This window comes from Carlito syrichta, unplaced genomic scaffold (genome assembly GCF_000164805.1).
Source record: "Carlito syrichta isolate Samal-C Ts95f unplaced genomic scaffold, Tarsius_syrichta-2.0.1 Scaffold305661, whole genome shotgun sequence".
Classification (NCBI taxonomy): Eukaryota; Metazoa; Chordata; class Mammalia; order Primates; family Tarsiidae; genus Carlito; species Carlito syrichta.
The window spans coordinates 1,748,579-1,773,438 of record NW_007249757.1 but is presented as its reverse complement, the minus strand read 5'-3'; the positions used below and the strand labels follow the sequence as shown (position 1 = coordinate 1,773,438).

The 24,860-nt window shown below is 39.6% G+C and overlaps 1 protein-coding gene across 2 annotated transcripts in view; it reads right to left on the bottom strand.

Annotated features, from left to right (window-relative positions):
* Nucleotides 1–24,860, bottom strand: part of AUTS2 (AUTS2, activator of transcription and developmental regulator) — a 1,208,871-nt gene that overhangs the window by 423,431 nt on the left and 760,580 nt on the right. The gene's annotated exons all lie outside the window — the stretch shown is intronic.

The following is a 24,860-nucleotide window of genomic DNA, read 5'->3' as shown; positions in this document are numbered from 1 at the left end:
CTGCTGGGCTCAGGTGATTCTTCCGCCTCAGTCTTCCAAGTAGCCGGAACTACAGGTGCGCACTACCATGCCCGGCTAAGTTTTGATTTATTGTAGAAATGAGGTCTTGCCAAGTTGCCCAGGCAGGTCTCGAACCCGAGGGCTCAGGCAATCCACTCACCTCAGCCTCCCCAAGCGAGGGATTACAGGCTGAGTCACCAAGCCCAGTTTATTTCTTTGGTCCTCTATGATAGGTGTAGAGCACATACTTAGACTTAGAAAAGGGTTCACAAAGACCTGCGATGAAATCTCACTATCTCACTATCACTTAGCTGGCACAGTCTTAGGTGGTTTCATTTATTTATTTTTAATTTACTTTTATTTTTAATGGTCAAATCATAATTGTATTCAGTGTTTTCATTTAAATGGGGGAAGCAATTAGCCAAATCTGAATTCATATGCTTGTTTTGCCAATTACTAGCTATAAGTGGTATTATAAAGTTATTTTCAATTTCGGGGGCCTCAATTTCCTTATATTAAAACATGGAGCCAGGCTCGGTGGCTTAGCCTGTAATCCCGTGCCTTTGGGAGGCTGAGGTGAGTGGATTGCCTGAGCCTGTGGGTTTGAGACCCTCCTGGGCAGCGAAACCTCATCTCTATAATAAATCAAAAAATCAGCCGGGCATGGTAGCGCATGCCTGTAATTCCGGTTACTTGGAAGGCTGAAGTGGAAGGATTGCCGGAGCCCAGCAGGTCGAGGCTGCAGCGGCTAGGAGCAGCCACTGCACTCCAGTCTGGGCGACAGAGTGAGACTCCAACTCAAAAATAAAAATAAAAAAGTAAAAATAAAAAATAAAACATGGGAGTGTTCCTGTTTACATCCTTTGCAGTGGTGATTCAATAGGGTAGAACACAAGTTTGCTTTAGTCTGACTTTACAGCACAGGCAATAAGGTCAAGAGGTGTGAGAGAATTCCAAACCCTATAAGGCTTTCACTTCCCTTCTCTTTGACTAGGTGGTTTAGTGTTTACTAAGGAAAGCCTAGAACTGATGGCAATTTGTTGATAAGACTCTAGAACTTCCACCTGAAGGAACAGAAAGAAGACATGAGGCAGCAGAGAAGAGAGTGATTTAAGGATACAGTTATCTAGGTCAGGGTGTTATCTACTGGAGACACAGACTAAAGGGGGGTAGCACAAAGGGTAGAAGGAAATGTGCTCCTGGGTCCCCTTCCTGACACACAGGTATGGGAGCTGAGGGGATTGTGCAAAGTCCTGCAGAAGAAATCCCATTTGTACTTTCTGACAGGCCAGACACCATTCTGGGTGGTTTTTTGGAAGCTAGGTGCACACTACTGGCAAAAATGAGAGGCAGGGTCCTGAAGACTGATCTCAATTGCAGTACCCAAAAGGGAGAAGTGTTGTTATGTGGCTGGGATCCTCTTCTGTTTCCTGGCTTCTTGTTTGTTTCATCCATTCTCATTCAAGATGGGGAAAGAAAAGACAGGAGGAAAAAAACAAACAACAAAAAAACCCTGAAATACTGTGGCAATGTTCACTCGTACATGCCTGCATTTATCAAACAGCATCTATTATGTGCTTGGCACTGTGCTCACAAAGATGAGTGAGGCATGGGATCAGTCCTCAAGGAAATCATAGTCTAATGGAAAAAACAGACACACATAGGTCATTTTAAAACAATGTATGGACTGTGATAGAGATATGTTCCGTCATTATGGGAGGATTTAGCGAAGGTACATACTCAAACCTAGTCCTGAACAGGGGGAAGTAGGGAGGTGTCACAGAAGGTAAGCTGTTATTCAGCAGCAACACAAGTGTGTTGTATGTGATTACAGGGAAGGCGGGAAGCCATCCAGAGAGAAGCAGCAGTGTGAACAGAGGCACAGGGCAGCATGGTGCAAGAAATTACCAGCACTCTGTGTGGCTGGAAGGAGAAGAGAGAGAATACCTGAACACTCATGCACAGAGCCAAATAAAGATCTAGGAAGGAAAACAAGCACTGGAGCGGCATGGGTTCTTGGCTGAACAGAAGGAGGCCGCTTTACACAGTTCACATGTTCAGGATGGAGGCATGTGGTCTTCTTGGGGCTACTATCTGTTCAGAGTCACCAAGGCACTTATCTCTACCCACTCATGCTGTTTCACATGGAGGAAATGACTTGGACACAAGAGGCCTTGGAAGCTTGATTTGGGAACCATGGGGTCTGGTGTACTTGTAGATTTGGGTGCTTGGTGAGTGCTCTAATGCTTCATCTTAACAAAGGTCAGGGATTTTAGAAATAAGATGATGTGGCAGGTGAAGGGTTTGTTTTGAGGATGGTGTCAACCCAGAGGAATCAGATTTCTAGACTATATCTATGGCACTAAGATAATGCAGACTTTCCCTGGGGTAGCTCATGAAGGAGAAATATGCTTGTTTACTTGGGGAGGTGAGCTAACCTGATTAAGAGAAATTTACACTGAATTTAGAGGGAAAGAGAGTAAAATGTCTAACCTCCATCCCCAAATGAGAAGTTAACCATGGAGATAAGAATTATGGGAAGTGAAACCTAGTGGTCTATACTTGAAAGCCTTTAGGATAGGGTGTTGGAAATCCAATCCATGACCTCAAACCAAAGCAGCCTGAAAGTTCTCATGGCCAACCCTGTATGTGGTGCCATACTCTCCTCAGATGTCTATACATCACAGTTATAAAGTAAGTATAGATTTTTAGAGAGATGATAAAAATAATCTTCTGAGTACCATCCAGGCTCATGAAATAGGATTTAAAGTTGGAAGGTAGAAAAACAGGTGGTATCATTATGTCAAAAAACATAAATTTCCATTGTTCACTATTACAGCTCCACTACCTAACATAGTATTAGACACATAATAAATGCTTAGTGAATAGTTTTTGGAAAAGTGAATTCATCTGCATAGAGATTCATGAGCACGAGGGGGTAAGTGCACTGGCAAGCATCTGGATAAGAAGGAAAATGATATCCTTTTGAGAACATACCAAATGAAAGTCAGGTGAAGAATATGAATGACAGATTACAAAACCACAGTGACGCAGAACATTGGGATGCCAACTATCTACATAACTGCTGATAGTGTCATTTTTTTTTTTTTTTTGAGTTGGAGTCTCACTCTGTCGCCCAGACTGGAGTGCAGTGGCCGCTCCTGGCCACCACAGTTTTGACCTGCTGGGCTCCGGCGATGCTTCCGTCTCAGCCTTCCAACTAGCCGAAATTACAGGCATGCGCTACCACACCCAGCTGATTTTTTGATTTATTGTAGAGATGAGGTCTTGCTGCCCAGGTGGGTCTCGAACCCGCGGGCTCAGGCAATCCACTCATCTCAGCCTCCCAAAGGCGCGGGATTACAGGCTGAGCCACTGAGTCCGGCGATAGTGTCATTTAACAGCAGAGCATCTGACCAACAGATTATCATTAGGCTTGAAGCAAATTCTAACACCAAATGAATGGTGTTAAATGGAGTAATTAGGCCTACTTCATTCTGGATCAAATAATATCTTCTTAGACCAAAAATGGATGCTAAAACAAAGTAATGAAAATCTTGGGGAACAGCACAAGTCATGATAGCTACAGAGGGGAGACCTAGAGACCTCAAAATGTGGAGCTAACAATACTGAAAGGCAGATGGATAACTTTTAGGGTAAAATGTAGCCTTATTTTTCACGGTAAAAGGTTTTGGAAGGGACAATGGCTTAAGGGGACTGAGGAACTTCAAAACTGTGAAACTGCAACTGATTCCTATAAGAAAAGAGAAGGGCCGGCTCACACCTATAATCCCAGAACTCTGGGAGGCCTATGTGGGAGAATTGCTTGAGCCCAGGAGCTTGAGAGTAGCCTAAGCAACATAGTGAGACCTTGCCTCTACAAAAAAAATCAAAATAATTAGTCAAGTGTGGTGGCATGCCTGTAGTCCCAGTTACTTGGGAGGCTGAGGCAGAAGGATTGCCTGAACCCAGGAGGTTGAGACTGTGGTGTCACTGTACTCTTCCTGGACAAAAATGTGAGACCCTGACTCAACCCCCCCCAAAAAAAGAAAGAAAGAAAAGATAAAAAGCCACAGTGGTGAGGAGCTACATAAAATCAGGAGCTGAATAGGGAGTTTCTGTGAATAAGCTGATTTGAAGAACCCACAAATGGAAAGCAGAATACAATAACAAAGAAATATGTCCTCAAGAGAATAATACTGAGGGAATGAAAGTTAACTCACGAGGTCTGACAAGTGTTGACCAAAGAGGCAGTGAGCACTCTGTCAAAGGAAGTGATGGCTTTAGGGCCATTTTGGGGTGGGGGGGGTATATGAGATTTTCCAGATGGAAGTTGGATTCGATAACCATCAAACTATCAGCCAACCTTGAAATTTATAATTCTAAGCCCAAAAATAGGTAGCTAGGTCTAAGTTATACTACAAGAACCTTCTGTTGAATACCATACAATCTCCACAAATAGTTTCAGACTACAAGTAATAAGAAATAGGCAAAATCAGAAGCCATTAGAAAACTGTGAGAGGCTTATTGTACAGAGGGCTTTGTTTCCAAACTTCTTTGAGTCAAAGGCACATTAGACCCTGCTTTGCAAACAGCCACCTGTCTACTTATCTGAGACAAGTAATAGCATATGCACGAAGAATACAACAGGAGGCCTGAAGAGTCAAGATGTCTTTTCTTGCATGTTTTCCTAATTAACTAAATTACTGGATGCCTTTGTAGAGAACAGTCCCTCATGAAAACATCCCAGAGTTTGAAGGAAGGAGGTTCAAGCAGTATTGGTAATTCTTAACTTGTCAAATGGAAAACTCCAATCCAAAACAAATGGTTTGGGGGGAGGGGACGGTGGTAGTGGTGAACATACTGCTAGTCAAATGTCATCTTTGCTTATTCTTGATAAACTTGCTAAAATGTCTCCTAATCCTCAAAAGGTTCTAAGCCATGTTGATCATCTTTTAAAATAAGGTCACTGAATTTAGAGAGCCAAGAAGACTGCAAGTCTCTGAATGTGTTAAGACTATCCAGTAAAGCAGACCTAACAAGAGTCAGACACTTTTTAAAACTTTAGCTCTCATGGCCTTCTCTCAAAAGAAGGTAAAGTGTATGGGACTTAGTTGATGGGTAAAGGCTGAGTTTGAATTGGGCAAGACCCTTAGAACAGGGCAGGAGCTGAGGAATATGAAGAAATTAGGGAAACCCACTATTAGAAAGTAGAAAAGATCACCAGAATTCAGTGACAGGACAGTTAGGTTCCTCCTTCATGCTTCATATTTTTTCTGCCTTACATCTTTTTTATTTTACCTTGCAAACATGTCTCATTAATTTCTATTCTGCCACATCTATCATATTGCTATGGTTTAGATTATCAACTCATTCTCTGCACAAAAACCCAAAGTCATGTTTCAGGACAGGGATAAGGGTCAGGCCAATGAGATGCCTAGGGTAAACAATTTTAAGGAGACACTCATTCTCAGGTTTCTGTCAATATTGACTCTGAACTCACATGATCCTTAGAGTGAGTGTTTCCTTATATTTTGTGCCTCGGGTGCCTCTCTTGCTCACCCTAATTCTGCTTCTGTATGTTTCTATAACTCAGCATGTAATACCAATGCTCTGTAACATCCATACCATATGTGCCCTTCTAGGACCTCTTGGAGGGCTCCTTTTCCATATTCAACTCCCAGAACTCATAATTTCATACCAAATGCCAGCATTCCTTTCTTAACAGCAGTTCCCCAAGCATATGCTATTGCTTTGCATATCTGAGCTGTACTATCCCATAATTCCCTTCATGAAATGCCCTATCTTCTCTTTATTCCTGGCAAAATCCTATAATTCCCTTAAGAGTCTCCCTTGTCCCCTTAAATTTCCTTACATGTTACATCTTAGAAGCCTTCATGTTTTGAAACTTCCACTTTGTTTTTTTTCTTCTACATTTCACCATACACTTTATATGTTATAATATCACACTGTGTTATTTGTCTATTTATTTTTAGTTATAGTCTCACTCTTTGTCGCCCAGGCTGGAGTGCAGTGGCACCACGGCCACAGCAGCCTTGACCTGCTTGGCTCAGGCGATCCTTCTGCCTCAGCCTTTCAAGTAGCTGGAACTACAGTCGCATGCCACCACGCCAGGCTAGTTTTTGTGATTTATTGTAGAGACAAGGTCTCACCAAGTTGCCCGGGCTGGTCTTGAACCCCCCAACTCAGGCAATCCTCTTGCCTCAGCCTTGCAAATTTCTGGGATTACAGGTTAAGCCACTGCACCCGGCCAAACTGTGTTATTTTTAGCTGTGTATGTATCAGTGACTTGAAGTTACAATCCACTGGGATAGATTCTGTCTTTTCATCTATGCATTCCCAGAGACTATCACAATTCCTGGCACATAGTAGACCTTCAGTTAGTGTCTGTTGAATAAATGAATATGCATTCTATTGAATGGAAAACCTTGGTGCTTGTCCTATTCTCCTTCAAACAGGATTAATTCCAGGGCCCAAAGCAACAGAATGAGCCTTCCAACCATGGAAAAAGGAACCAGATAAATCATAATGCACATGACAGACCTATTTGTACAGGTTGCCAATTTTACTCTTTTAGTGTGAACTGAAAAGTTCTATAGTAATGCAACTACTACCAAAGTTAAAATATTTGTTAAAATCATTGATAAAGATGATTAGTCCATTTTTGTTTGCTTTAATTAACTGTAATTAAAACACCACAGAGTTTGTGGAAACCATTTGTATTTACTTAATCAAGCTTTTTGGAGAGGTGTTCAATGTCATTCTACTTTTGTGACTTGGAAGTTTCCATAAATGAGATTAAATTGACTGATTCTGACTACTCTGCTTAGAAACAAAGCAATATTTTGGCTATTTAAAAACTAGAAGGTCTTTTCCAGCTTTAGAAAAAAAAATCTGGCTTGGTGGAATACAGAATGATCTACAGATAGCATAAATCAATAGGCTTTGTGTTGAACTCTAAATAGCACCGGAAAAAAAAAAAGTGACTGCTCTTAAGGAAAGGCTGAAGAGAATGGATAGCAAGAGGAATCAGACAGCAACTTGTTTTCTGTTGGTAAGAATGCAGCTGTGTGGGTAGGGTGGTTAAGGGGTAGAATCGATCTAGACCTGCTCTGTTCAATATGGTAGACACTAGCCACGTGGGTCTATTTACATTTAAACTAATAAAAACTAAGTAAAAATGTTAAAAATTAGCTCCTTAGTCTTACTAGCCACATTTCAAGTGCTGGACAGCCACATGCCTACTGTATTGAATAGTACAGGTATAGAACATTTCCAATGCACAGTTTAGCAAAAACTGATGGGGAATTTGGGCACTGTAGAAGCTAAGAAATCAAGCCCCGTAGCCCCAGGCCCCAAATGCATTTTGATTCTAATGTGCAGTATGTTTCATTCACTCTGGAGAGGTAGCCATGCTGAACTGTTGCTGTCCCAGGCCCAAGTCACCCATTTCAAAATGAAAGAAATCAAGGAAAACAGAGTCTTTAGTTGAAGTGGTAATTACCAATTAATGAATATTTGTAAGCACTGTCTCCAGCTAAATTTGTACCGCAAGTCAACAAGTTGTCCATTTCCTGCCCTTTCTAGAGATCTGTGCTCACATTTTAAATAACCACTCACTAACAGGTCCCATTCTTTACGGAGGCACACTGAAAATCCTAAGATACAATCTGAAAGAGAAAGCCAAGGGCATTCTTTTCCAAGCATTAGATTGGTTTCACATGAGGTGATTAGACTCTTTCGTGCTAATTGCACTAGAAAGAACTAATTAGAAACATCTACCATTCAGCTAATGAGAGCTGGGCCCTAACTATCTCAGCGCTTAACTTCTCAGGTTGTAAAATATCACATTTTTTTTTCATGCCCCCTCTGAGAAAGTTGTCACTGTGTTAAATTCCAGCAAACAGGCTGGGCATTAAATAAGGCAACATTTACAAAATGCCTACACATGCTATTGTTCACAGCGGCCCTGCCTATGATTTCTCACTGTTTCAGAGGGGTAAATATGATAGATCAAAGACTGTTAGCTAGCACTATATTGAACTGGTAATGAATTCTGTCCCATTTTTCAGTGTAACCTTCTCAGAGTTTTTGTGCCTTTTATTCTGGGGCCCGTTAATAATGCAGGATAAAGTATTTCAGATGTAATGTTGTTACTCCAGGAAGAGTTCATTAAAAAACAGTGATATCACCTGATTGAGACTCACATTGCTGCCAAGGGTTGTAGCATGTATTGGGAAACTGATAGAATGAGAATAATGAAGAGCTAATAAATCAAGAGTCCCTTATTATACAATAAACTCATTAAACCGTAAACATTACACAGTATAAGTAAACATTGGAAAAGAGAAAACCAGCCTCATTATTAGAATGTGGGCTGTTAGAAAGCATTCTTAGAAGAGTAAGTTCAGGCCGGGCGTGGTGGCTCAAGCCTGTAATCCCAGCACTTTGGGAGGCCCAGATGAGAGGATTGCCTGAGCCCACAGTTTCGAGAACAGCCTGGGCAACTTGGTGAGACTTCATCTCTACAGTAAATAAAAAATTAGCTGGGCGTAGTGGAGAGCGCCTGTAGTTCAGGCTACTTGGAAGTCTGAGGCAGAAGGATCCCCTGAGCCCAGCAGGTCAATGGGTGTCACACATGAGTGTGTCACTATACTCCGGCCTGGGCGACAGAGTGAGACTCCAACTCAAAAAAGAAAAAAGAAGAGTAAGTTCTAAGAGTAAGGCCAGCATGGTGGTTCACATCTACAATCCCAGCAGTTCGGTTTACTGAGGCAAGAAGATTCCTTGAACCTAGGAGTTCAGGACCAGCCTAGGCAACACAGTGAGAACCCATCTCTACAAATATAAAAAACCCCCCAAAATATTAGCTGGGTGTGGTGAAGGACATCTGTAGTTCCAGCTATTCCAGAGGATCGCTGGAACCGAGGAGGTGAAGGCTGCCATGAGCCATGATTGTGTCACTGTGTTCCAGTCTAGGACATAGTGAGACCCCAATTCAAACAAACAAATAAACAAACAAACAAAAAGAAAGCATAAGTTCAGAGGAAAGTTTTGAGTTTCACATGATCTACATATTAACACTACTTAGACATCTCAAGAACACTATTAAAGAAATGTGTCTGTAGCTCAAAACCCTTTCTATACCCAAAAAAGTGCTTTTTCAAAAGATTTTGCAGTTCCCTTGGCAGGCGCCAAGATCCTGCATGCTGAGAAATGATGTGTGAAATTAGTAGAATTGTAAATGTCAAAACTTCTCTCGTTGGAATGAAATGCTAGAGATTCTCTCTGCATCATGTTCCTCGTTCTCTACCCTAAGGTAAAAAGTTTTCAAGAAGACAAAGATTCATAAATGTTCGAGTACCTGAGGATGCTGAACTTAACTCCTGAATTCCCAGTGAGGATCACAAATGAGAATTGAACTCACCTTCCCCAGCGACTTCTGGAAAACACAGATGCTGGCAACCATGTAGATATGTTTCATATAGACTATTCCTAATTACCCATAACTTAACTCACTGGTGTTTGAATTAAGGACCATTTTGGGGTTATTTTGCTGCTCATTAGCACCTCTAAACAGAGAGTGTGAAATAAGTAGTGAGATTCAGATCTTTCAATTATGTCCTTTGTTAACAGTTTCAGAAAAAAAATTGTTAGAGTAAGGAACTAAAACAAATGGTTATAATAAGGTTTGGGAAAAATCTGGAGATTACAGTTTCTAGATACACCTCATACCCTGTGCATATTTCTCTTGACATGTAGGCTGCATTGTTAAAAAAAAATTTGCACCGGTACTCATGTTCAAAGCATTTATTGTTCCAAAGGCTCTTAAGTTATTATGCAGTGTGTATGTGTGCTTACGTGTGCCTCCATACATGGATATCGATTATAGATAATGGGAGAGAGAAACTAATAGTGTAGACTTATGTGTGTATTATTAACCACATTTTACAGATGAGACATCAAGGCCCAGGTAGTTAGCATGGGGCTTAAATAGCTAAGTAACAGAGCTGGAATTATCACCCAGCTATCCTGGTCCTCAACTTCAAATTGCTTCTCTTTTCCTTGCAAAGTGTCACTAGCACTCTCAAACCTCCTTAGTTTAGTTTATAAGCAGTATTTTTTGTGAACTTCACCATGAGGCTTAATTTTGCACAATATGTCTTAAAAGAAGCCATCATAAATTAATCAGAATCTCTTTGTAAGCAAGCAGCGAAAGAAAAAAGTTATTAAGACTTTTTTTCAGGAGTTCTCACTAATGTAATAGAGAAATGAATGTAGATTTGAACTGAATGGTTCTTCCCCTGACACTTCAAAGTTCAATATTTATTTTAAGTCAAGATTTCTCATCTTGAGTTCTTCATGAACCAAAAAAATTGATGCCCTAGTCTGTACCCCACCTCTTACAATATGAGACTTAAAGAAGTCAAACATTTTGTTCAATATCATAGTAAGTTACTAACTGAATCATGAAGAAAATCTTGGATCTTCACTCCTGCATATCAGTTTTAACAATCTAGTAGCTTTGCTCTTTCACATGGTCAAGATCAAGGTTTAACACTGGTATTCAACAGTAGTGCTAGACTATCTTTTCATTTTCATTAATATATAATCCTTATTAATACAATAGATAACCCATAGTGGAGAGAGATACACACTATAGAAAATACTGTTAACATCAAATAATTAGAAAGAAGCTACTCTAAAACAGAATATTACTTCAAATTCTATGTTGAATAAACTGGCATGCTGTTTTGGATTACAGAGATTTGATGACAATATCCAATATCCCAGTCAAATTTATATAGCTAAAGAAACAGAAACTATTATGCTGGTGTAAGTAGATAATAATAAAAAGCATTTAAAAAATAGCTTTAAGATAATTAAGAGATTGTTCCTTTGGTCCTAACTAATATTCACAACGTTGCTATTTGTTTTTTAATGAGGAAACTAAGAAACAGAAATGAGGCAGGTTAGGTAGAACAGCTAGGTAGAGAAAAGTGGTTTAAAAAAAGAGGATGGGTAAGAAAAGGGCCTGACTTCCATAGTTGGGTCCTTTCCAGGAAACCACATGTCTTTCCAGAGCCAACTTGACACAACAGAAGAAACAGAAATGAGGAGAGAGTCATTCCTGAATTGGGATCATCATTAACATTTACCTCTGTTGTTTATCATTAAAATTCTTTTGAACTTTAATCGGGAAGACTAAAATAACTTTCTTGAATGACAGGTTTTAGGGACACAGGAAGAAGACACAATAGCAATGGTAAAATTCAGACAACCTTTACAGTAAATTTTTCAATGACTTCACAACCTTTAAAGAGAAAATCTTGTCCCTTTTGTCAAATTTTCCTAAAAGGCAGTCTGTGCTATCTGTAATACCGGCTGTTTCTAAACATTAAGTGCAACCATGATACCCTTTAATAGTTAATCCTCCAACATGTAATTAGGCATTCACATGACAATCAAAACCATGACTATATTTCATGTTTGCCTTCCCTTTCAAGCCCTCTACTAGAGGGGCACTTACTCTGTCAAATCTGCTATAGTAATCAAAACATTGAAATTACTTCTTTCCACACTAAATATACTGGAACTGGTTGTTTGATTAAATGTAGAGCAGAGAGTGCAATTTGCTAAATTACAAGTATTCTGAACATGTAAATATAGTTTAATTACTGCAATTAAAGAAGATTACTGGAGATTGGCAGATGGGAATGTAATGCTGTTTTAATTAGAGTTTTTAATGCACTGTAACATAAGCATAATATTAACCCTTTATCTTAGAAGAGGTAGCTGGTCTTTGAAAAATTAGTATTTAAAAATGTATCAGAACTAGTATTTCACAACAAGGCCTAAATAGAGTCACACTGTACTAGAAGCCCATTGTGGAGAAGAATCGTAGGTTCCAGGAACTGATCCTCATGGCAATGACAGATAATACATCTGCTGGTGTCCTAACTGTGAACACACATGCAAGCATGCTTGAACACATGTGTGTGCAGAGAAACACATACCACATGGGTGTTTTTCATAAAAGAAAAATATTGCCATACTGCCAAAGACTGAAGGAATTTGCGTGCCATGAAAGGTTTCATAAAGCCAGTGTTCGGCAAACACACACAAAATAAAGTGTTTAAAAAATGCATGCATTTTTTAAATGCAGTTATTCACCTTTGAGAAAACTATTGCACCCATGTAGCTGACATTCTACAGAGGGAAGACAATTTATTATTATTCACCCTCCAGAAGAGTATATGCTACATAAAGTAATATTCCAAAACGTAAGAAGCAATCTTTGTCATCTTGAAAGCTATCACTTGCAACATTTTATCCATTTAAGTCAATAGCCTATTAGAAATTCTAATTGAAAGTTCAATAGTCAGCTCGGAGTCTTACAATAGAGGTTGCCTTTTGGAAAGCCATTTAAAGTCTTAATCTCTTTATCATTTGGTATTTTGAAGCCTAACTTTGTTCTTGTTAGGCAGATCAATGGCATTAATTTACAAAATGGGGGAAAATGTCACCCTTCATCCTTTAAGTCTCAGCTCAGTGAAGAGCTGCATAAGCGAATCTGATCACTGCTTTCCCATATTAGCAGCAAATGGTGCCATGGGAGGCTTGACCTACAAATTTTAATTACTGCATGAAAAATTCAGTTCCTGGAGACGAAGGGAGACTTGAGAAAAAGCAGGGGTCCACCCTGTACATGTCTGCAGAGTTTTAAGTCTTCAAGGACTGGATTTCTGAATCGGTAGCCAATATCACAGTCAATGAAAGAGGTTTACTATGTTAAAGAACAAGCCACAAACTTAAAAGACCAAGACAAAAGACACCAAGGCAGATAAGTAAGCTTCTAAAGAAAAGGTGGAAGAAGAGAACATAATTATATTTTACTGAGCATACAGTGTCTTGATGGGCCATACACATAACTGTAGAATAACAAAAAAATTATTACACAGATAATGAAATGAAGAGTTACAGCAAAACCAGAGAAGCAGTCCTGGTGCTGGATGGTTTCACAGCTCTGGCTCTGTTAAAAATAATCTTAGTTAAATTAGACAGTCAGTGGAAAGAATTATTCCTACCCAAAATAAAAGATTTCTGAACGTCTATACATGGTGGCTAAGGTGAAGTGGCAGAAGAGACAATAAGTATACAATGTAAAGTTAAAAGTAGTAAGCACTGAGTGAGCTTACTGCCACTGCAGTAAGCAGAATCAAGGTATAAGGCAGTCAGCTTTTGAATTCCAGAAACTAAGGGAGCATACCTAAACAACAATCGCCTTACATGTGAACAAAGCCAATTGTAGAAAATGTATGTATTTGTCAGTATAAATTTTGAAACAATCATTTATCACACACATACCTACAAATGTATTTTAAAAATGGATGAGAAGGCCACACAGAGAAATAGTAGCAATGGTCATCCTGTGGGATGAAAAACTTGTGCAGACGGCTTGGGGTAAGTTGGTGACTTTGCTTTTTAGTTTGGATACTTTTTCTTTATTGTTCCATTTTATTTTTTAACAACAAACATGTATGGCTTTCCTAATTGTTACCAGACCTTTTTTTAAAAAGTAAAATGAAATCTATGTTTGATGTTCCAGCATAAAAGACTGTGAATCTTTTTATGTTTGTAATGTGAAAGATCACTATTTGCTTCCAAAATTAAGTCTTTTTGTTCTGGACTTTCTTAAAAGTTACTCACTTATTTACTTCAGATGCTTGCTGCAATTAAAGACAGTGTTAACTGTCAAAACTTGGTTAATCATCACTTTACATATCCATACTCAGTTTAACTGTGGAAGCATTTTTTTACATAACTGCATGCAGGGACCTGCACCATGTCATGCACAATTGGCTTCTTCATTAACATTGCTTGATGATGGTGATAAGGAAATAATGGCCTTGCAACAATGAATGTGTGCATTTTCCACGCAGCTATACCCACTGTTGGCTAAAGCTTAGAAGTCAAATAGTTTTGTGATGACTGAATCATATTCATCTTTTCAGTTCTGATCTCCACGTCCTTCTTATCCAAGAGATGCCTCACTGTCACCTCCTGACACCGACAGCTGGAATTCTGTGATGAAGTACCCTAATGAAAAAGCCATTAACATTTGTACCAGGTGCTCCTGGTCTCTTCTGCCCATGCACTTAGGTTAATAGTATGCTAGAAGGTCTCTAGAAAGGACAGAGGCTCCCGATTAAAGAGGTAAATAGTCACATCCCTGATATGCCTGGCCACTGACACAGATGGGCTGATCCTTAGGTCAGGGCCCACTACTTGGAGAGAGTAGAATCCCAAGAAATGGCTGCCTTTTGGAGGAAAGGACTAATTAGAACAAGAGTAGGGAGGGGAAAGGGCTGGTCTAAGAACTGGGCAGAAGAGAATGTGTAGTAAGGCAGATCTTTAAGCACACTTAATGGAGCCTACGTTCTTAAAGAGGCGGTTGAGATTCCAGGAAAAGGCCTGGGGACACACATAAAAATCAATGCCACAAAGAAGGGAAGAAAACGCATGCTCAATATAAGAAAGTCTGAGAAGCAAAAATTCAGCTTCCCTGAAGTGTGGCATTTTCAAAGCCCACACATCATAACAACTTTGAATTCTGAGATGCCTCAACAGGAAACCTCTGAGGTTCCATCTGTCTCCCTGATGAGAAGGACAGCTGAGGTACCAAGCTGCTGCCTACAAGAGGGCTGGCAAATATCTCAAGAACCTTGGCCCAGGAGTTAGGAATGTGCCGTTCAGTCTTCCTTCCAGTCTAATTTACAGCTCTGACACAAGATGTTGGCTGGTTACCAGGTTTGTCTCTGTATGTAACTAGAAATGAACCAACAAAGAGAGTTGGCTCACTTCTTAACTTTATGTGTATGTCTAAATTTAAAAAATCATAGGATTTATGATTTATTTAATAGAAACAATTTCATTATTTTCTTTATTTTACATGACTATTTCCTACCAAGATTCAAAAGGAAAGATTGCTAGAGAGATGTGAAAGTCAAGAGAAGGAGAGACACGCAAGTAGAGAACAAGGAGCAGCAAGCACAATTCCTAGTTCAACTGGGCTCAGAAACCAAAAGGAACTCCAAAATGGTGATAAGATTAAAGATATCTGGCAATCAAGGCCCTCTGTGGTGTACTCAGAATCAGCCCTTTCCAGCCTTGTAATTTAGTCCTCTGCTTTAAATACTCTCCTACAGGGCCTTAGTTTATGCACTAATCTCTGCAGATATCAGTTATGCTGCTACTTTAGCAAATTTCTTCTCCACATTTCTCTGTATCTGTATCAATCCTACTTTCTTTAGGATTTTACCACATGACCATCTAAAATAATACAGGAAAAATGTGTGAAAAATTCAACATCCTGTAATGCTAAAAATACAAAACTAGGAATAGAAGAGAATTGCCTCAACACAATAAAGAACATTTATGAGCAACCTACAGCTGTTCTTATAATCAATCATAAAAAAAGAAAGCCTTATCTGCTATGATCACAAATAGGACAAGGATGCCTACTTTAACTACTGCTATTCAACTTTGCAGTAGAAGTTCTAGTCAGAGCAATTAGACAGGAAAAAATAAATAAATGGCATCTCTATTTGTAGATGACATTATCTTATTTGCAGACATGATTCTATATACAGAAAATCCAAAGCTAGCACAATGAATTTAGCAAAGTTGCAAGGTACAAGATTAACACACAAAAATCAGCTGTATTCTATACACCAGCAAGGAACAATCCAAAAAGAAAATCAAGAAAATTCCATTTACAATAGAATCCAAAAGGATAAAATATCCAGGAAACAATTTCACTAAAGAGGTGAAAGACTTGTATACTAAAAACTATAAAGTAACATTGCTGAAAGAAATTAAAGAAAACCCAAGGCCAGGTGTGTTGGTTCAAGCCTGTAATCCCAGCACTTTGGGAGGCCCAGGCAAGAGGTTGCCTGAGCTCAGAGATTCGAGACTAGCCTGGGCAACTTGGTGAGACTTTGCCTCTACAATAAATCAAAAAATAAGCGGGTGTGGTAGTGCCCATCTGTGGTTCCAGCTACTTGGAAGGCTGAGGTGGAAGGATCGCCTGAGCCTAGCAGGTCGAGGTTGCAGTGGCCGTGAGTGTGCCACTGTACTCCACCCTGGGTGACGGAGTGAGACTCCAACTTAAAAAAGAAAAAAAAAAAAGGAAAGAAATTAAAAAAGACCTAAATAAATAGAAAGATACTTTGTGTTCACAGATTGAAAGACTTAATATTGTTAAGATGTCAATACCACACAATGCAGAGATTCAATGCAATTTCTATCAAAATTCGAATACCTTTTTGGCAGAAATGGAAAAGCTGATTCTCAAATTTGTATGGAATTACAATGGGTCTTGAATAGCCAAAACAATCTTGAAAAAGGAGAACAAAGTTGGAGGACTTATACCTCCTGATTTCAAAACTTAGTACAAAACTACAGTAATCAAAATGGTATAGTATTGGCATAAGGATAAACATACAGACTAACGAAACAGAATTGAAAGCTCAGAAATAAGTACATGTGTCAACTGATTGTCAACAGGGTGCCTAAATCATTCAGTGGAAAAAGAACAAGGAAAATAACAATCTCCTCAATAAATGATGCTGGGACAACTGTATATCCACATACAAAACAAACAAACAAATGAAACAAACAAAACAACAAAAAAACACACACTACATACAGAAATTAACTCAAAATGGATGAACAGTCTAAAACATAAGAGCTAAGCAGTTTTATAACTCCTAGAAAAAAACATTGGGGTAAATCTCATGACCTTGGATTTGGCAACGAATTCTTAGACATAATGTCAAATGCATTTGTTACAAAATAAAAAATAAACTGGATTGTGCTATGGTCTTAATGTATTCCCCCAAAATACATGCTGAAATTGAATTTACAATGCAACAGTATTAAGAGGCAATCTGCCAATCTTTAGGAGGTGACTGAGTCATGAGCGCTCCTTCCTCTTGAATGAGATTAAGGCTTTTATAACAGAAGCTTCATACAGAGTTTGGCCTTTTTGGTTTTCAAACACATGAGAACACAGCAATAAGGTACAATCTTGAAACAGAGGGAGTGGCCCTCACCAGACACTAAATCTACTGGGATCTTAACCTTGGATTTCCCAGTCTCTAGAACTGTGAGAAATAAATTTCTATTATTTATAAGTTAGCCAATCTCAGATTTTTTAAAAAACTAGAGATAAGATATCATTATGTTGTTCAGGCTGATCTCGAACTCTTGGGTTTAAGTCATCCACCTACTGCCCAATATGCTGGGATTATAGGCATGAGCCACTGCTCTCAGCCCAGCTATTTTGTTATAGTAGCATAAATGAACTAAGACTTCATTGAATAAAAACTGTGTATCTAAGGGCATTGTCAAGAAAGTGAAAAGCCAGTCAAGAGAATGAAAAAAAATGCTCGCGAATCCTATCTCTAATAATTGTCTAATTTCTAGAATATATAAAGAGCACTTACTGTTCAACAAACAAAAGACAATCTAATTCAAAATGGGTAGAGGACTTGAATAGACATTTGTTTAAAGGAGATATACATATACAAATGGCCAACAAACATGAAAAGATGTGCAACATCATAAGTCAGGGAAATGCAAATCAAAATCACAATGAAGTACCACTTCACACCCACTAGGGTAGCTATTTTTTTAAAAAAAGGAAAATAGCAAGTGTTGGAGGTAACATGAAGTAACTGGAACCCTTATATACTGCTGGTGGGAATTCAAAAATGGTTCAGTCACTTTTTAAAAGTTTGGCAATTCTCAAAAAGCTAAACACAGAATTATTATATCACCTTGCAATTCCACTCCTTAAGCATATATCCAAAAGAACTGAAAACAGGTACTAAAACCAAGTTTATGTAGACACATGTCCATAGAAGTATTATTCACAATAGTCAAAAAATATAAACAGCCCAGATGTCCATCAGTACACAAATAGATAAACAAACTGTGTTATATATAATACTATAATACTATTCAGTCATAAAAAGGAATGAAGTACAAATACATATTACAATATGGATAGACCTCCAAAACATTATGCTAAGTGAAAGAAGCCAGACAAAAAGATCACATATTGTATGATTCCAAAATAGATAAATCTTTAGAGACAGAAAACAGATCAGAGGTTGCTAGGATCTGAGTGTAATGGGTAGGGAGGGATAAGTAGCGATTACTTAATGGGTTGGGGGGGGTCTACTTTGGAGTGATGGGAATATTTTTGAACTAGATAGAAGTGGTGGTTGTTCAACACTGTAAATGTACTAAATTCCACTGAGTTGTTCATTTTTAAATGGTTAATTTTATATTATATGCAAATTTTACAATAATTTCTTTCTCTTTCTCTGAAATCTTACATAATAAACTGTAGTTTAAATTCATTTTTTCCTGCTGAATGTGGTTAATTTTACTTATTACCTTATTTGCTCTTTTGCAGAGAAATTCCTTAAGTGTAAGGTCCACAACTGATATCCTGTTCTGCAATCTCCAAGCATCTAGCTCACTGGCTTAACCCGATTTTGAGAATTGCCAAACTGTTTTCTAAAGTGGCTGACCCATTTTGAATTCCCACCAACAGTGTATGAGGGTTCCAAAAAGAGTTATTCAAATGATTTTGACAAGGAACTGCAGTGCTTAGAAAAAAAAAATTGGCTGGGCTCAGTGGCTCAGCCTGTAATCTCCGTACTTTGGGAGGCCGAGGTGAGTGGAGTGTCTGAGCCCACAGGTTAAAGACCAGCCCAGGCAACTTGGCAAGACCTCGTCTCTACAATAAATCAAAACTTAGCTGGGTGTGGTAGCACATGCCTGCCAGAGTCCAGCAGGTTGAGGCTTCCATGGCTGAGAGGCATGCTATTGTCCTCCAGCCTGGGTGCCAGTGAGACTCCAACTAAAAAAAAAAAACCCAAAAAAATTTTTCACTGATTTTAGTTTCCCTAGTTAAACTGGCATTCAGTTCTCTGGAGTAAAAAGTATATGCCTTTTTTTTTTTAAGCCAATATATTAGAAAGTCCTGCTGTCTGGATATCAGATAAGAATCCTAAAGTGGAAAATGTATATCGTCATGGTATTGAGTCACAAACAAGTAAGTGCTGAATTCAGTGGTTGGGATCAGGGGTTCCATGGATCCAAGTAGAGATTAGAAAGCTCTTTTTAATATTAGAAAGGCCTGGTTGGGCACGGTGGCTCCCGCCTGTAACCCCAGTACTTTGGGAGGCAGAGGTGAGAAGACTGCCTGAGTACAGGTGTTCGAGACCAGCCCAAGCAACTTGGTGAGACTTCATCTCCACAGTAAATCAAATATCTGGATGTAGTGGCATTAGCCTACAGTTCCAGCTTCTTGGAAGGCTGAGGTGGAAGGATCGCCTGAGCCTCGCTGGTTGAGGCTGCGGTGGTCGTGAGTGTGCCACTGCACTCCAACATGGGCGACAGAGTGAAGTTCCAATTAAAAAAACAAAAAACAAAAAGGAAGGCCAAACCACTCATGTCTCCACTAAGACTGCAGATGACAGCTAAATACCAAGCATTTTTCCTTCAGGCTGGGGAGATGTCCCATGCTGATAATGATGTGGATCTGTGTAGTAATAAAAAAAACTGATAAATTTTACATGACAAGTATGATTCAGTGGATAATATATTACAGGGAGTCTGTAGTGGGGATAGAAAGTTGGAAGAGATTTTTACAGGAAGATGACTTAGACTATCCATGGATTACAAGGTACTAGCTATGTATCTTCTTCAGAAAGATATTAAATTAGAATCAAAGGTTGCAAATATTCTGAGAAAATGGCACAAGTTACCTTTTGCCATTCCCTCAATAGCCAGCCTCCCTTCTATGTTAGTACTATTCCCAAGGTAATTTTCTTTGGAAGAATAGATCTGTATAATAGCACATCTGAAGAATAGTCCTCATTTCTTTTTCACCATAACTAGCTCCCCCAAAACTCATGCAAAAAGCTGATATAAATAGGCACTTTGAGAAGAGCAGCTCTTGAAGCTATTCCGGAAGACAGTGCCCTTAAATCAAAGTTAGCAAAGTGATACTTTCAGAAGGTGGGAAAACAAAGAACTGGAAACATAAAGGACTCCATTAGAAATCCATGGGTGTCCCCATCGTCCTAAGAACTGAGCGTGAAGCCATGCACTTCATGTCTGCTGCCACCTGTGATTATGTTTTTATAGCTAATACTAAGCACTTGGTGATGAGATTGTTTAAAGGCCTCACCAAGCATGTCAATGTGACTTGGAGACTCAGTGTCTCCTCACTGCCACCATACTCATAGGCACACGCATGTACTTTTTTTGAGTTGGAGTCTCTCTCTGTTGCCAAGGCTGGAGTATAGTGGCATGCTCACAGCTACCCCAGTGTTGACCTGTTAGGCTCTGGCATTCCTTCTGCTTCAGTCTTCCAAGTAGCTGGAACTACAGGCGTGAGCCACCATGCCCAGTTAATTTTTTTTTTTTAATTGTAGAGATGAGGTCTCACCAAGTTGCCCGGGTTGGTCTTGAACCCACAGGCTCAGGCAATCCACTCGCCTCTGCCTCCCAAAGTGCTGGGATTACAGGGTGAGCCACCGAGCCCAGTCAACTCATGTACTTTAAGGCAAAAGAAAAGTCCAACTTATTCACTGAAACCACTTACAGTAAAATAGTTTTGATTTCACAGAATTGACCATGGACTCTAGTTTAAGTAAATTAGAGATATGATCCATGAAGCACCGAGTGCCTGTGCCTCCAGCCTCTTCTAGCCAGTTTGAGGTAAACCAAATAGGGGGAGGATCAACCTTGGCCTAAGTCAGCTGGTCTTCAGGTTTATGTCCATTTCCTTTGTGTCACTGTGCATTAGGTTAAGGGACCATTTCCAGAGGTCACTGGGGAATTAGGTTAAAAAGGAGTACTAAGCAGTGCTGAAGGAAAGATCCAAAGGTGTTTTTATGGTGGTGCTGTATGTGTGTGCATATATGCAAAGAAAAAGTCATAGAGTAAGGAAAACCCCAAAACTGGTGGGGCAGAGATTTGGTGGCTAAGGCAGCTGAAGAAGGGCTGCCCTGGAAGAAGTGGAGAGGGCCAATCAGGCCCTTAGGAGATGGAAGTTGGTAAAAAGCAAAGCAAAGGTCCAGGGCAGAAGAGGGTAGCAATCAGATCCCACTAGGGATGGGTGGAGGCAATCATGAAAGCCTTGGGAAAATAGATCAGCAGTCTCTGGGGGAGTCTCCTACAAAGGCTCCTTTCAGGGACAAAGGAGTTCATTCCAGGACTATGATTGCCTCTCTGGGCTCAGCCTGCTGTGTTGACCTTGAGGCTGGCCCCACCAGCAGGACAGAAATCACAAAGAAAAGCTGAAGACTCAGTGACTAAATGAATCAAGCACAAAACGTGCAAAATGAATAGTTAGATTTCTGAGCTACCAATAGAGAGGCTTCAGAGCTGAGACCGTGGTGCAGGTAGATGCAGGCAGATGGCTGGAGCTGGCAGGGCTCGGATGTGGGATATCTTCCTCCACCTGACTGGTTTCACTCCCACAGCAGCTTGACAAGGCTGCCCTCTTTTCCTGCTTCCCTTCTCAGGAAGGACTGATGGTTCTCTGAACTTGTTCACATGCAATGTATAAGGGCAAACAGCAGAGCAGGGGACTAACATCCAGGATTCTGATTTCTAATCTAATTTTTCAGAATCTAATTGGGGGTGGAGTTGAGGTGACCAAGTTCTACCCTGTCTAAACTCTCAATCACCCTAAAATATTTTCTCACTGTACTTTCTGAATAACTCTTCGTGAGAAGATTTCGTTCAGCTTTGCATTTTGTCATTTGATGTAGATAACAGTAGCTATAGTGAGCCTATATATATGACATACTGGATAGAAGTGAAGAGGGGAAGGCATAATAGACACTACTGTCTTCCTAAGAATTCCTGTGGTTTACGAGAGTGGATTTTAAACTATGTACATTTTTACATGAGAAAAGTATTTAAAATAATTTTTTATATAAGACCCCAACATAAAACAGGACAAAGTAATAGTTTCTCTGGGTGATTGGCAGACAGGGGACTCTCACATGTTCATGTTCCATCCTCCTCCTCCTCCTCTCCCCTGACCTTCAACAACCCGTTAGCACTGGAAAAGGGGCAACATTCAGTTATGAGAGAAGGGACAGTTGGGCTACATCCTTCTTGAGCTGTGTGGGTTTTCACTGGGCCTCACTTCCCTCTTCTAGAAAATGAGAGACCATGCCTGAGTATGTTTAGTCTTTTTGACTCTAAAATTCTCAACGTATCTATGAACAAAATGAGAGAATAGCTGCAAATCTTTATTCATACAACATGAAGATCACTAAGAAAAAGTCAAGTAACTAAGAAAAAGTTAAGTTACACGTGGCAATTGCATTATTTAAGTCCTTCCACATGGAGAGGTGCTATTTTCCAAACCTCCTCAATAAGACATCCTCACAACATCTCTAGCAATCTTGTTGAAAAGTTCCATTGTAGGGTATGACATACCTTCTTAGATCATACCAAATGTGAAAATTTTACAGATTGTATGCATAGGATTAGGGATGACTGGAGGAATCTAAAATTAATTTTTAAAATAAATACAAAAATATTTGCAATGACAGCTTCATCAGATGTTTATTCTCATATATTAATTTAGCCAGTATATTTCTGTAGTATTGATTACAAACATTCATAAAACCCAAGACCCTCATATGCTTAGAGTCAATATAACTATTTCCACTATAACTTGATTCCATTCAGAAGCCAAATATTTTACATCATTTTTTGAAATGTACTGCCTGGTTTTCATAATGCTCAAATCCATTCTGGTCCTCACTTTCAGAGAAGGTCTTAGCTGATGAAGCCAAGCTTGCTCCTCTTGGTCCCCAACCAACTCTTTTTTAGGTGTCAAAAAAGAGCTTCTCTCTTGTGTAGAATGAGAGGAGGAGGCCTGCATTTATTCCCATGCCCTCACTGCATAAACTACAGCTATGCAATTTCCTCACTTTGCAGCACATTTTCTCCCTTACATTTTGAGATAGAAATGGTGGCATAGTAATAGACTCTGTGTTCATTTTATTGAATCACCTATATTTAATTGGGAAAATGGGTTGCTGTAACCCTGTCAACAGGACATGTTCAATTACATTGTGTAACCATTTTTCTTCAGAAGGCATTACCATCTGGTCTAAGCAGTTAAATAAGCAAAGCTACGTGATATTACAGCTAATGAAATTAAATGTGGCACAAATATATACACGACACACAGAATTCACATTTATCTCTTTAAAAAGATTTTCCTTGTTGAAAAATAATGTATGTGGGTTGTGTGATCAGGATTATGGTATGGTTGGCTGGCTTTACTGCTTTACAAACAACAGAGGTCATTATTCAGTTCACATCTAGGTCAAACAGAAGAATTTCCTCTTTAGAAAATCATCCAGCCCTGTTTTCAACTAGCCTTTTTACCCCTCAGCCCTTCAATAACCATTTCCCCCTCTAAGAGGACTGCTTAGAGGGGGAAATGGTTAGCCCTACAGACACCCAAAGGCAGTGCTACACTACTTTCGTAACTGGCCCTGATTCTAATCTTAATCTCCAAACCCTTTAAATCTTCCAATTCCACTTCATGGGGGTGACAGGGCTTAAATGAGACCACAGACGTAAAGAACCTGGCACAGAATAGACACCCAATAAATACTATTTCCCTCTACCCTCTATCTTCTTTCCGCTTATTTTGTTCTAGCCTCTGAGTTGGGTTGTGAATTGGCCTCACCTGCAAACCTAGGTCTGTCTGGTTTGAGCCAATGCTCACTGTATGTAACACCAAGCGGTTTCAGCTCCACCCTCACATATGGACAAACATCTGTTTGTGTCACCTCATCCTTTCAATCTAAGTAGTAAAATAGTACCCCAAATTTCCTTTGGGAAATATTCATGCTTCTGCTTTCAATTTCTGTGGGATTAACTCCGACTACAGTCCCAGAACAGACTCTAATTGGTTTAGGTCAGGGAGGGGAGATGGAGATGTTGCTGGGAGGCCCCACTGTGGGACCTGAGTTTGTACTCGAATCAAAGGGAGGCAATACACGTAGAGTGCTGAAACTGGAAGAATGAAGAAATCGAGGACTCTGTGCCATCATCTGTGTTCTGGACATATGTGGAGCTGGGATTCAGCATTACTTGCCTCTGTACTATCTCCCACGAATGCTTCAGTGTCTGTACAGGGTGTTCCTGGTACCAGCATATGCGGGAACTCGCAGGCAAGATCTGAAGCCCTGAACCACTGTGCTGGACTGCTGCTCTCAACAAAATGGGTCTATTTCTTAGGTTTGACCTTCTTAAAAAACAAAAAACAACAACAACCTATGACACACTTTCACTTGCTTGATCCTCATTCATTTTAAATAGATCACTCACCAGTAGAGAGGCTGTAACACTGAATCAACAACAACACATCTGACTTCTAGTAGGTTTCTAGTTAGTACCGCCAAAACCATTTTTCTTATGATCACTCTTTGGGTATAAGGCTAACAAATATGCGATCACCTTTTCCTGATGCTCCACATGAAGGAAGTTGGTACTTTAGCATCCAGAAGCCTCAAGATGCATGAGATAAAATCCAACAGTTTTGCAGAATGATGTTAAACCATACAACAAAGGTTCTTTCTAGCAGTAAAAAGTAGCCTTCTCCATCCACTGAACCACCATTTGCAATACATTTGGGCAGTGTAGCAGTTGGCCAATTCAAAACACAGTTTATTTAATCAAGAATTTCATAAGTCTCTCCTACATAAATACAC